General features: G+C 28.0%; 1 protein-coding gene across 2 annotated transcripts in view; it reads left to right on the top strand.

The window, feature by feature from the left end:
- LOC100205961 (phospholipid-transporting ATPase ABCA3) overlaps window positions 1–14,409 on the top strand; it is a 103,598-nt gene that overhangs the window by 51,001 nt on the left and 38,188 nt on the right. The window lies entirely within an intron of this gene.

The following is a 14,409-nucleotide window of genomic DNA, read 5'->3' on the forward strand; positions in this document are numbered from 1 at the left end:
TTCAACTTGTAATAATTAAATAATAATCAATCAAGTAAAAATTATTATGTATAAATATAATAATAATGTAAGTTCAATGTATATTAAACAATATAGTTAACATCGTTACAAGAAAAAATATATAACCTTCAAAACTTTGTTAGTGATCAAAGTTTATATTAAATAACTTAAAAATGCAATTTCAAAATTTCAGTTTGAAATTAAATAATTGAATTCTTATTTTATATATTTAATTTTTAAGTGAAAGAAAATGTAATAAAAGGTAAATATATTGAGGGTAAATAATAAGGCAATAATAATCAAGCTAAAACATTGAGTTTTAATCTATACATTTGACTAATATGGTTTTTGACATTTGACATTTTGTTTTTGGTTTTGCATTAATTTGGTTGCTAATGGCAATAAATAATGACAGAAAAACAATGTAGTAACTGTGAAGTTTATAGTTTTATTTTTTTCTTAACTATGAAATTAAAATCACAATTAAATGTTTATTTATTATTATTTGATTTTTTTTTTTTTACTAAACGTCTTAATTTATAGTTTTATTAACTGTAAAAGTTTAAGATTAGTTTCCAATCATTACAGGTTGTGGTGTTTTTACCTATTACTTTTTTAAAAATGTCACAAATGTCACTTCTACACAATCCACAAACGCCTTTTCCACACACACCTTTAAAAAATTGTGGTGAATTTTTTTCAATCATTTGATTTTTTGCAATTTCAAATAATTATAGTATCAACAAAGAAAAATCTTTAAGGGGCTGATATTTAACCGGGGCTGGGAACAAGGCTGGGTTTGACAAACCATAGCCGGGTCCAGAGCCATAGCTGCCTAAATCTTGACAAACCCTACAAATGAAATAAACATTTTATATTGGATTTAAATTCACTTTATGATTATAAATACGTATAAGTTAATCTATATATATACATATTCTATATATAAATATATATATACAAATAATATATATATATATATATATATATATATATATATATATAAATATATATATATATATGTATACATATATATACATACATACATATATACATATATATATATATATATATATATATATATATATATATATATATATATATATATATATATATATATATATATATATATATATATATATATATATATATAAGACTTGTCTTTTAGATAGCAATTTGTGTGCTGTGATCTCAGCTGAAGCTTGACTAAAACACTATACTTCATTTTGACTTCTATTCTCCATTTATTTTAAATCAACTTTGAAATTATCTGTCTAATAATGTGTTTTAAAAATGTTTTTTCATTTAAAACAATGGTTTCATTAGTAATTTCAGGATGATGCAATGGTTTCAGCAGTAATGCAATACTGATGCAATAACTTAACTGGATGATAAAAAACTACACTGGGTGTTCTGAACATCAGCCAACTACTTCTATTTTTAATATATTAATTTTCTGAAAAAATAACAATGTTTATTATGCATAATGACTCATAAGATTAACAAATAATAAAATATTGATAACATTTTCAGTGTAATTAGTAAAATAGCAGAAATAGGTGATAAAATATGAGAAATAAGGGTTTGAGCAACTCCTAAACATCAACAGATTGTATCCGAAATTTCCCATTATCATTTTTCATGGAACCAAATGGAACCAAATAAAAGGTTAGGAGCAAAAGAAAAAAAAGAAAAAAATTTTCAATGCATTTGTATATATGTATATATATATATGTATTTGTTAATCAGCTTAAAGCAGACATGTATAAAAAATTCATTTATTTGTATTTATTTGTATATATTTATTTGTATACATATTGTATATATGTATATGTATTGCATTTATTTGTATATATGTATATATATATATGTGTATATATATATATATATATATATATATATATATATATATATATATATATATATATATATATATATATATATATATATATATATGTTTATAAATCAGCTTAAAGCAGATATGTGTAAAAAATCCATCCTAAAATGGACCGTTTTGTAAAGTGGACAATTTGCTGTCCGTTTTGCCTTTTGCAATTAAATTTCAGCAAAGTTACTTGGTTTAAGTTATAAAAATTAGACTAGTATTAAAATTGTTTATAAAGTAAATAGAAATAAAATAAAGCGATTAGTTAATGAATCTTTTCTAACTTTTCACTTTTTTTTATGGCATAGGATATATTGCGTTTTATGTATTTTTTGAACCAAAAAAAAAACTTTTAGAGCATCGCTTTCTTTTTACTTTACTTAAAAAATTTTTCTTATAAAAAAAAAACTTTTTAAGTTTTTATTATAAAAAAAAAGGTTTCCCTAACTTGTCAATACTGCAACACACCCAACTTGTCAGTATGCCATCATAGAAAGAAGTCATCATTTTCATTAAAACAAGCTGTGTTTGCCTTGTTCAAAAGTTAAAATTAAAGTAAATGTTCCACTAAATGCACAAAATTTGGGTATAAAATGCGTGAAAATTCTTTTTCTGCACAGTTAATAATAAAATCACTATCTTAAATATATGAAGGGAATAAAACTACAACAGCACATCACACAATCGATTTTTGTTGATTATAAAAACAATATTTGTGCACACTAAAACTAATGTTAAGTCAGTATAGTCATGTAGGTCTAATCACTTTTTTACCAAAAATAATTTTTATGGAAATATGACCGGTATGCCATCATAGGCGCTATGCCATCATAGGCGCTTTTCCTCTATATAAGTTTAGTGGTACCTTATATAAGAGAATTATTCAATATTTTATAAAGTGTATACCTTACACAACATATATAATCAATTTTGATCCTAGAAAACAGAACAGTTTTTACTATTTCTCTAAAACATTATTGATATAAATACTTATTACTTTACAAATTAATTATTAATATTGTTATTATTAATATTGTTATTATTAATATTGTTATTATTAGTGTTAACATTTAAGTTATTAAACTTTTGTTTATCAGCTTTTTTATTCATAATTTCACTTTTTCATAAATGTTTGCTTTAAGTTAATTTTTTACTCATTACTTTTTGAATAAAGAACTCTTATTGTTTGCAATTATATACCAAATTTATCATAAGAAAATAATACGAAATAATATTGTATTTTGTTTTTGTTATTTTACTTTGTTATAGTTAACTTTTTATAGTTAAGAGAAAAGATAAAAAAATTTTTTTTTTTTTTTGCTGTTGCTTTCCTTCAAAGACTGTTTTACGTTTGTTTTTAACGCACCTAATTTTTAAATATACTTAAAAGAACACAAGGTATATTTTATATGTGTATGTGTCCATTTTACATTGAATTTTATCATAAAACTGATCTATATAATATATAATAATATATTAAACATAATTGAACATTGAATATATTGAATGACTTTTATGGCTTTATTTTTTTAAATAATGACTTTTTATGAAATAGGAAGTAAAATCGTTCATTGATTATTTATATATTTTTAGCATTTCTTCCGAAGACTTTTATGTTTATTTTGAATGCACTTGATTTTAATGCACTTAAAAAACTTATTTTAAAACTTTTAATTTACTTATTCATTAAATTTTTATATTAAAAACTAATTATCTTAGTTTAATTAAAAATCTTAGTTTTAAATAAAAAATAATTAATAAAAAAATTTAATTAAAAAATAATCTTCACGACTGTGCCAGTGTGATGTCCGCAATCAATTTTAAAATCATAGCAGTAGTATTATAAAATGTGAACGAACTTATTCTAATTAAAAAAAAAAAGATTTACACTAGAATAAAATAAAGTTTTCTATTATTACTGTAGCATTTTAGCTCAACATAACACTCTAAGTATTTTTAGCAATAAGTAGTTTATACCTTTTAAAACAAGAATATGAAATGTGATAGACATAGAGGTGTTGAACTTAAAAGTTTTAATGATTGTATAAAAATAGCTTTTGGGTGATTTTTTAAGTAACGGGTGATGCGGAAGTTATCGGACAAATCCTAATTTCATTATTTGAGCATAGTAATTAGTTTTTGTGGTTTTATGCGTAGGCATAAACGTTCTATAAAATATAAACTTTATTATTTGAAACACAATTATTTAAAATGAGGTTAAATGCAGCTGAACAAGAATCTTTTCGAAAGCGACTAAAAATGTTTTTTGTAAATAAACCTAATATTAAAAAAAAAAAAATCGTAAATCATTTTGAAAAGGAAGGATTTGCTCGAAGTACAATATATGATAACCTAAAAAGACTTGAAACTGTTCAATCGTTTTCTGATAGAAAGCACCCCGGTCGTCCGACATCCTGGACTAGAGAAAAGAAAGCCGAATTAACGAGACTTGACAGGAAACTAGTTAACCAACTCTATAACACAAAATCGCTTCTAGTCATTGATGACGAAAAATACTTTTGTTTTGCAGAGGACAACATGCCTGGAAATTCTGGATACTACACAAACAACAAAAGACATGCCCAGAAAGTGTTTATTTTATAGGAAAAGAGAAATTTCAAAAAAATTATTAATGTGGATAGCCATATCTGACCGTGGTATGTCCAAGCCATTGTTTCGCACTTCCAAGGCTGTAGCGATCAATTCATCAATCTATATTAATGAATGTTTAGAAAAACGACTTTTTCCATTTATTTACAAGCATCATGGAGACTTTAACTATTTATTTTGGCCAGATTTAGCAAGTTCTCATTATTTTAAAGATTCTCTTAATTGGATGGACCAATATGTCTATTACGTTGATAAAAAAACCAATCCCCCAAATGTGCCTCAAGCATGACCAATTGAAAATTTTTGGGGACATTTGGCACAGAAGGTTTACGAGGGAGATTGGCAAGCATCAACAGAGCAAGTTTTGATTGATCGCATTAAACTAAAACTACAAGAAATTGATTTAAACTTTTTACAGTCGCATATGAAAGGCGTCAGAGCAAAATTGAGATCAGTTGCAGATGGTGGTGTTTTTTCATATAAAAAATAATATATTTTTATTAAAAGATAAATGCTTTATTTAAAAAAAATATAATAGCATTTTTTTTTTTTAATTTATAAATAAATTATTGACGTTTTTATTTTGTCCGATAACTTCCGCATCACCCGTTAAGCACTCCAGTATGTTTTTTATTTATTTTATTAAATTAGTAATGACCGATAAAGCTAGCACTAAATAAAATGATAACTTAAAATACTTTATAGTTATATTTAGTATTCTAAGTTATAGAATAACTGAAAAAAACCTCCTTGCATATAGTTTAGACTGACAGTAAACATATTTAAATAAACACTATATTTTAGACAGATGTTGGAGGTGTCTACGGCCAAGGCGTCCTTGACTTTTTTTATTACATCCCAAGTATTTTTATATTTTATAGAGTTGTTGAAATCAAGTCCGTTCACCCACGTAGATAAAATAAAAGAGTTTTTAATGGGTTTCAGTAATGAAAGCTTAATTTCAGTAGAATTCTGTTTAAAGTAACAACTATAGGTTGAAATGAGTTGAGATAGTAGAGATAAGTTGGGATAGCTTAGTTGAATAATTCCTTCCCTTTAATCAATACTTACAAAAATGCTTGTAGCAGGTTTTTAGGTTCGAATCCCAGCTCTGCCAACTCAGTGTGTGAGTCTACTCAAACACTGAGTTGGCAGAGCTGGGATTCTCAGTGCTTGATATGCTCTGCTATCGCAATGCAATTAATAGAATAAATAAAATCTAGTTCAGAAAAAAAAAAATTACCACTTATCGTTAATAGTGTCTTAAAGCATAGATTAGCAAACTCATAATAAATTGAGAAATGACTGAATCTAAATAATTTAGTAAATAAACACAGTAGGGAAATAAGATACATTGCCGACAACAACCGGAGGGGCATGCGCCCCCTTAATTTTTTCTAAAGGCTCTTTTTTTTTGTTGTAGAAATTTAAAGTTATAGAGGATTGTTTTTAGTAATTGTTGATTGTCTCCTTCCAATTCGAAAACCATATCATCAGCCCTAAGATATTTAGTTCTGATGATGTATTTTTTAAATTTTTTATCCTCAAAAGTAACTCTGCTTCTTAAATTTTTCAGAATTTATGTAGAACCCATAATATAAATAACTTAAGACTATATGATATAATATTATTAACATTAAGTAACAATAGTTATGATAAATCAACGTTTTCTAATAACAACTCTAAAATACAATAAACAATACTTTAAAAACACAAAATAATAGTAAAAATTGTGCTAAAACATTGCTTTCTGATATTTATCTAATATGCGGATTCAATACCAAATGTTTTAGTTGTTAGATGCAGACTGTTTTAACTGTAAAGTAATAAAATATTAGGCTGGCGCAAATGTATTTTTAATACATTGCTTCCAGTTTAGGATATTGAATGCTGGATCTTCTTGACTCAATGCATGGATTTTGCTTGTGTCTCTGTTTTTATGACTAGGCAACTCATTCTATTATCTTCTAATAAGGGTACAGCTCTAAAACTCAGTTTTATGGTTCTGAGGCCGGCTGGTAGTCAGGTTTCCCAAACTTTGTGGTAGCTCAGAGAGGCTGATTCCATCAACAGCTAAAAAATATCAAAGTATTAACAATGTCATGTTGCGCATGGATGGTGTCCCAGTTTATACTTTTGATGTGCATTGCCGAGGCCACATTTGAAGCCCTTTGTTACAGCTTAGGGTTTATTAATAGTAATGAGGCAGTAGCTTGGGCTAATAAATGGAGTACTGTGTACTCTCTATACTCTGAATCAAGTTCTCCAATAAATTTAAAAATGAATAAAGTACCAAAAACTATAAAACACAAAAAACCATCATTATCACCAAGTTCTCTAAACCTATCATTCACTAATATTCGTGGTCTTCGAAGTAACTTTTCTTCTGTTGAGTCTTATCTCTTGCAAAGTTCACCAGACCTACTTGATCTTTGAAAGACTAATTTGAGTTCAGCTGTCTCATCTTGCGATCTTAGTGTTGATGGTTATCTTCCTTTAATTCATAAAGACTCCAATAGTCACATGCTTGGCTTGAGCATTTACATTCATAAGAATTCACCCATTTGTCATGAAACTAAGTTTAAATCCACAGACTATTTTTTCATGTGCTTTGGTTTAGCACCACTTCACTCTATCACCTTTCTCTTTGTTCTATATCGCTCTCCTTCATCTCAAGACTGCACTTTTTTTGATGCTATTTCTGATCATATTGACAAAGCCCTCTCACTTTATCCATCAGCCAGCATTGTTGTTTTCTATAACATTAATGCTCATCACACTGAATGGCTTGGCTCTAGTGTCAGTGACTCTGCTGGCATTAAAGCCCACAACTTTTGCCTTTCTCAATTTCTAACTCAAATAGTCAACTTTCCAACTCGTTTTCCTGACAACCCGAATCATTTACCTTCTCTGCTCGACTTATGTCTTGTTTCTGACCCTATTCAGTGCTCAGTTTCTCCCACATTCACCCTTAGGTGCTTCTGATTACAGTTTGATCTCTCTAAAACTATTATCTCATTCTTCATCATCACCTGAATCCCTCTATTATCATACCTCTTACAACTACCTTAAAACTGACTGGGACTCTTTCCGTGATTTTCTTTGTGATGGTCCTTGAGTAGAAATCTTTTGTCTTTCTGCTGACAAATGTGCTTCTTACATAACTTCGTGAATTCAGACTGGCATGGAATCTTTTGTTCCTTCTTGATGATTCCAGGTCAAGCCTCACTCTCCTCCATGGTTTACCTCACACTGTGCTGCTGCGATTGCCAAAGGAAACCGTTATTTCCATATCTATCTGCAAAACAATTCTCCAGAAAACAGACATCTGTTTATTACTGCGAGAAGCCATTGTAAAAATGTTTTGTCTAACGCCAAAGCCCGCTATTCTCAGGTCATGAAATCTCGTATCTCATCTTAAAAATTAGGCTCTTGTGACTTCTGGAGAATATTTAATAGTATTAATAATGAGGGCAAATCTTTAATTCCACCTCTCTTGTATGGGTCAGACTTTGTCACCTCAGCTAAAGACAAAGCTGAATTGTTTGCTAAGAACTTTTCATCAATATCATCTCTTGATTCCACTAGTTGCGTTCTACCTGATATTGCCAACAAACAGATTGATCCATTGCTTGACATTCGTATCACTCCAGCTTCTTTATCTAAAGTGATTTCCTGCTTAGGCTCTTCTACAGCTTCTGGTCTGGATAATATACCTGTTATTGTCTTGCAGAAGTGTTCTCCGGAGCTGTCGTCTATACTCTCAAAACTATTTAACAAATGCTTATAAGAGTCTTAAACTATTTAACAAATGCTTATAAGATAGGGACAACAGATGCCAATTTCCAGCCTGCTGGAAATTGGCATCTGTTGTCCCTATCTTAAAAAATTCTGAAGAGCGATCTGATTTGTCTAACTACCACCCCATTAGTCTTCTTCCTATCATAAGCAAGATTTTTGAATCTTTAATTAACAAACACTTAATTTCTCATCTTGAACTAATAACTTACTTTCTGACCATCAATATGGATTTCGATCTTCTCATTCTACAGCTAATTTGCTAACAGTAATAACTGATAGGTTTTATTGTGCATTAGATAAAGGTGGAGAGGTTATGGTCTTCGCTCTTGATATTTCAAAGGCTTTTGATAAAGTTTGGTATTTTGGTCATCTCCATAAGCTTTCTTCTTATGGTGTAACTGTCAAGATCTTTAAGATTATTGAATCCTTCCTTTCCAATTTTAGCATTGAAGTTGTCCTCAATGGACAGGATTCTTCTTCATATCTTGTAACATCAGGGGTTCCTCAAGGTTCTATCCTCGGCCCTATACTCTTTTTAATTTACATTAACAATCTTCCAGATATTCTCACATCTTAGGTGGCATTGTTTGCTGATGATACTACCATTTATTCTTGTCGTGATAAGAAGCCAACACTCTCTGATTGCTTGGAGGGGGCAGTTGAGCTTGAAAAGGATCTTACTTCAGCTACAGCATGGGGCTCACAGTGACTGGTGAACTTTAATTAAGATAAAACTCAATTTTTTTAAGCCAATTGTTATCGCAATAATTTAGATCTTTCTATATTTATGAACGGTGATGTACTCGATGACTTATGAGTTATCTACTTTTCATCTTCTAGGAATAACTCTTACTTCCAATCTCAGAAACCATTTATCAAATCTGTTGCAAAATTAGCATCTGCTAATGTTGCATCTCTTTATCGAGCGCAACACTTTCTTTCTTTAGATTCTATTCTCTATCTCTATAAATCTCAAATCTGTCCTTGTATGGAATACTCTTGCCATATCTGGGGTGGATCTACTAATGATGCCCTTTCTCTTTTAGACAAGGTGCTTAAACACATTGAAAATATAGTTGGGCCTGCTCTTGCAACCAACCTCCAACCATTATCTTATCATCGTAATGTTGCTTCTCTTTCTATTTTCTACAGATACTATAATGGGCACTGCTTTAAAGAGGTAGAGTCTCATGTGCCATCTTCTAAAATTCATTCTCGTGTTACTTGTCATTCAATTAAGTCTCATCCTTTTTCTGTGACTGTTCCTAAGTGCTCCATAAACTCTTATTCATCTAGTTTTTTTCCTCAAACATCAGTTCTTTGGAATTCACTTCCTTCATCTTGCCTTCCTGATTCATATAATTTGCAATATTTTATGTCATCTGTCAATCGTTATCTTGCTCTACAATCTTCATCTTTTCTCTTCCAGTAACTCCTAATTTTAATTAGTGGTTGCTTGCGCCCTTGCTGGAAGCAAAAATGTTTTTAAAAAAAAAAAATATTTTGCGAATCATTTAGATATCACAGAGAAGTTTGAGGGCAGAGTGCGACAGCGACAGATCTAGGTTTTTTGGTGATTGAAATAGCTAACTTCATATACATGGAGCAAACTCCAAATATTTGTATGTTTATACTTATGTCAAATAAGACTGTGCAAAAAATTGCTATGATTGGAGGCTGGAAACAAAAAAGCTCTTTGACTTCATCTCCTCACCCCACCTGCCACCCCTCACCATACGAGGGGCAACAAGTTGATAATAAATTTTTTGTACTATTCTCAATTAGACTTATATTCATCAATAAATTTCAAGTTTCATAGTATTATCTCTCAGCGTTGTAAAATTATTGCGATATAAAATTTGTAAATTGAGGGGGTTTAAACTTTATAATTTTTGAAAGCTGAGAGATGATACTATGAAACTTAAAATTTATCAATGAATATAAGTTTAATTGAGAATATTAACCCTTTTGCATTACCACTATTTAAAACTTTATTTTATGCTATGTTTGATGATGGTCTGAGGTAATTATGTCAAAATATTACATGATTAAATTTAAAATTGCTTGGACAGTAATTACTTTTAATTAGTTATATAGTATATATATATATATATATATATATATATATATATATATATATATATATATATATATATATATATATATATATATATTATATATATATATATTAATATATATATATATATGTATATATATATATATATATATATATATATATATATATATATATATATATATAATATATATGTATATGTATGTATTTATGTATGTATAGACAAACCATGTGACTATTGGAGTGTTTAGCAATTAAAGGAAGATAACCATCAACAACAAGATCACAAGATGAGACAGCTGAACTCAAATTAGTCTCATGAAGAGCAAGTAGGTTAGGTGAACTTTGCAAGAGATAAGACTTTACAGAAGAATTGTTACTTCAAAGACCAAAAGTATTAGTGAATGATAGATTTAGAGAACTTGGTGATGACAATATTTTGTGCTTTGTGTTATGGTGAAAGAACTTAACTCAAAGTACTGATAGTACTCAGTATACTATTTAATAGTACAAGCAATTGTTCAATACTATTAATAAACCCTAAGCCGTAATAAACGGCACCAAATGTGGCTTTGACAATGCACACCAAAAGCACAATCAGGGACACCATTTATGCCCAACATGGCACTGTTAGTACACTGATACTTTACAGCTGTTGATTAAATCAGCCTCCCTGAGAGCTATCACAGTGTTCAGGAAACCTGACTCAGCCAGTCTCAGAACCGTAAAACTTAGTTTTATGGTTCTGAGGCCGGCTGTACTGACTGAGCTGTACCCTTATTAGGAGATAATGAAATGAGTTATATATGTATAATAGTTATATATGTTTATGAGTTACATATGTAATATATCTACATATATATATGTGTGTGTGTGTGTGTGTATGTGTGTGTGTGTGTGTGTGTGTGTGTGTGTGTGTGTGTGTGTGTGTGTGTGTGTGTGTGTGTGTGTGTGTGTGTGTGTGTATTTGTATATATATATATATATATATTAAGGTGTGACATCCCCCCCCTATATTCAAAAAAGATCTGTTCATATTCTTAAAACCTTCTATTGGTTCTCACAAGCAACTTTGCTAAATTATTTCAAAATTTTGTTGGATTTAGGGGGAGCACTAGACCCTTGAACATTTACCAGGTCCCTAATATTATATTAAAAAAAAATTTTTTTAAAGTATGTCATGTTGGGTATCAAAAGAAGCAAAATTATTTTAAAAATTTTAAAAATAATAATAACATTATTAAAAAATTATATTAGAGTTGTATTAGATATTAGAGTTATATATTAGATATTAGAGTTATATTAGATATTAGAGCAGAAAAATGACACTTTTTAACCTAAAAATGAAAAAATTGTTTTTTTTTTGATAATTATTGCAAAAAAAATCTTAAATATGATTTTTTTTATAAAATGTTTGTTTTTAAAATTTTATATAATTTTGCTTCTTTTGAGACTCAATATGACATACTTTTAAAAAACTTTTTTTCTATATAATATTAGGGACCCTGTAAGTGTTCATGGGTTTGGTGCTCCCCCTAAATCCAATATAGTTTTGAAAATATTTAGCAAAGTTGCTTGTGAGAACCAATTAAAAGTTTTCATAATATAAGCAGATCTTTTTTGAATATAGGGAGCGGATGTCACACCCTAGTATATATATATATATATATATATATATATATATATATATATATATATAATATATATATATATATATATATATATATATATAAATTTATATGAATATACATATATATATATATATATATATATATATATATATATATATATATATATATATATATATATATATATACACATATACAGATTATTCCTGTTAACTTTAAGAATACAGGTTAACTCAAAGTTTTGTTATCTTGAGCTGTTTCAATTAGTCCCTTGAAGTCGTCGAATTGATTATTATTTAAAAATAATAAGCAATAAATATATATATATATATATATATATATATATATATATATATATATACATATATATACACCTATAGTATCAATTATGGAACAAATTTTACAAAAAAGAATACTTATTGGGAATATTTTTGTGTAACCATTAATTTTTTGTTCCCATAAGTAACGTTTTTTTGTATAAAAAAAATGTCTCTATAAGCAACTTTTATAGAGAGCGAAAAGTACATACATCGACTATCAAATAGCCTGACTCACTACTGCATCAACTGAAGGTTTGGTTAGGGTCAACATCAAGGTCAGGCATAGGGTTACGGTTATGGTAAGGTTTAAACATGGTTATATTACTGTAATTAATCGTTTTTGTAAACAGATGAAAATAAAAATGAAATATAATATATAATAAATAAATAAAAATAACAAAAATAAATAAATGTACTTTTAAAATAAAATAAAAAAGTTAAATATGTATAAATAAAAATAAAATAAAATAAAAAAATATCTCTATATATTATTGCCGAACTTAATAGTTGTAATAGTAGTAGTAGTAGTAGTAGTAGTAGTAGTAGTAGTAGTAGTAGTAGTAGTAGTAGTAGTAGTAGTAGTAGTAGTAGTAGTAGTAGTAGTAGTAGTAGTAGTAGTAGTAGTAGTAGTAGTGTCCCTTGGAGCATGTTTGACACAAAACCTTTGGCAGCCATTGCAACCGATGTATTGGCGAGAAAGAGTCGCAGCTTTGCTTTATAAGAAAATGTGAGCAAACATTAAACTTTTTTAGATTTTTTTTAATACAAAATACTTGTGAAGTTTTATAAAGATTATAAACAAACGTATCTAACAATATTATACACTTTATAAAACAAAAAGATTTTTAAAAAAGCTAAAAATTCTAAAAACATTAAAAAATGGGGGGATATATTTGTTGCATATGTGTCATGATTGAGATAATTATGTTATTTTAGTTTTGTATTTCAAGTTTTTTTCTAAGTTGAGTTTGTTCAAGAAAAATGAGTATATAACATGTTTATATATAATATAAAATCTATAGAACTGTAAAGTTGTTTTGTTTTGCATTTTAAATAACAAAAATTAAAAAGTAAAGCAAGCTGATGAACTTGCCACGTGGCAACCTTAACTTTTTAAAACAGTAAGAGGGTTTAAAAAGTATGTTTTATATAAGAACATAATTGAAAATTCTAATTTTATACTTAAATTAAACTATTTTATTGAATTAATTACTTTTAAAAATAATTAAAAGTTAAAGTTATTTAATATTGATACAATAAGGAAATTTAGAGTTTTACAGCTACTTTACCATGTCCCCATTAAACATTCTAAAGAGAGTGCACAACAACCACAGAATTTAGATAACCATCAAAATAGTGTTACACTCCATTCTTTTTTGGCTTTATATTCTTTTTGACTGATCCCTAATCTTAACTTTTAAATAAGAGATCGTCCATAAATTACACAACGCTTAATTTCTCTAATGAACAAAACAAAAAAGATCAAAATTTTCCCTCGCAGAGTCTTATGTTAAATAAAAAATCAAAATTAAGTTTAATAAAAATTGCCACCTTAAAGAACTGAAGATCTCCTTTTATGGAAATCTTCATATATAATTTATGGACTATCCCTTAGCTATTAATTTATGGCCAATCCCTTAGCTACTTTTTTTTGCTATTAACATTGCTATAATTATTATAGATATATACTTGTATTTGTCTTTAATCCCTCAAAACAACACAGATGACAGCGCACTAAACCACTGAGCTATAAATGATATGTGGTTAAAAGAAAAACAAACTTAATTAAAAATCTCTTATAAGCTCTAGGTATGCTAAAAGGATGCGCATGTTAATTTTTTTGCTCTTGAAGCAATTTTTAAAATGAGTAATTTTACGTAAAAATATTATAGTAAACAAATAATAATTATAGAAATGATTGGTGTTGAATAGATAAGTATAGAAATGGTAGATTTGGTAAAGACCTGTATTTTATGGTCCCGGAAAGCTAGGATATATAAAGAAAAGTATAGAAAAGGTCAATGTGGAATAGACTTACAAAGACCTATATTTTTATGGGTCAGATCAGCTAGTATATATAAATATGATAAA

The sequence above is a fragment of the Hydra vulgaris genome, chromosome 04, assembly GCF_038396675.1.
Source record: "Hydra vulgaris chromosome 04, alternate assembly HydraT2T_AEP".
Lineage (NCBI taxonomy): Eukaryota > Metazoa > Cnidaria > Hydrozoa > Anthoathecata > Hydridae > Hydra > Hydra vulgaris.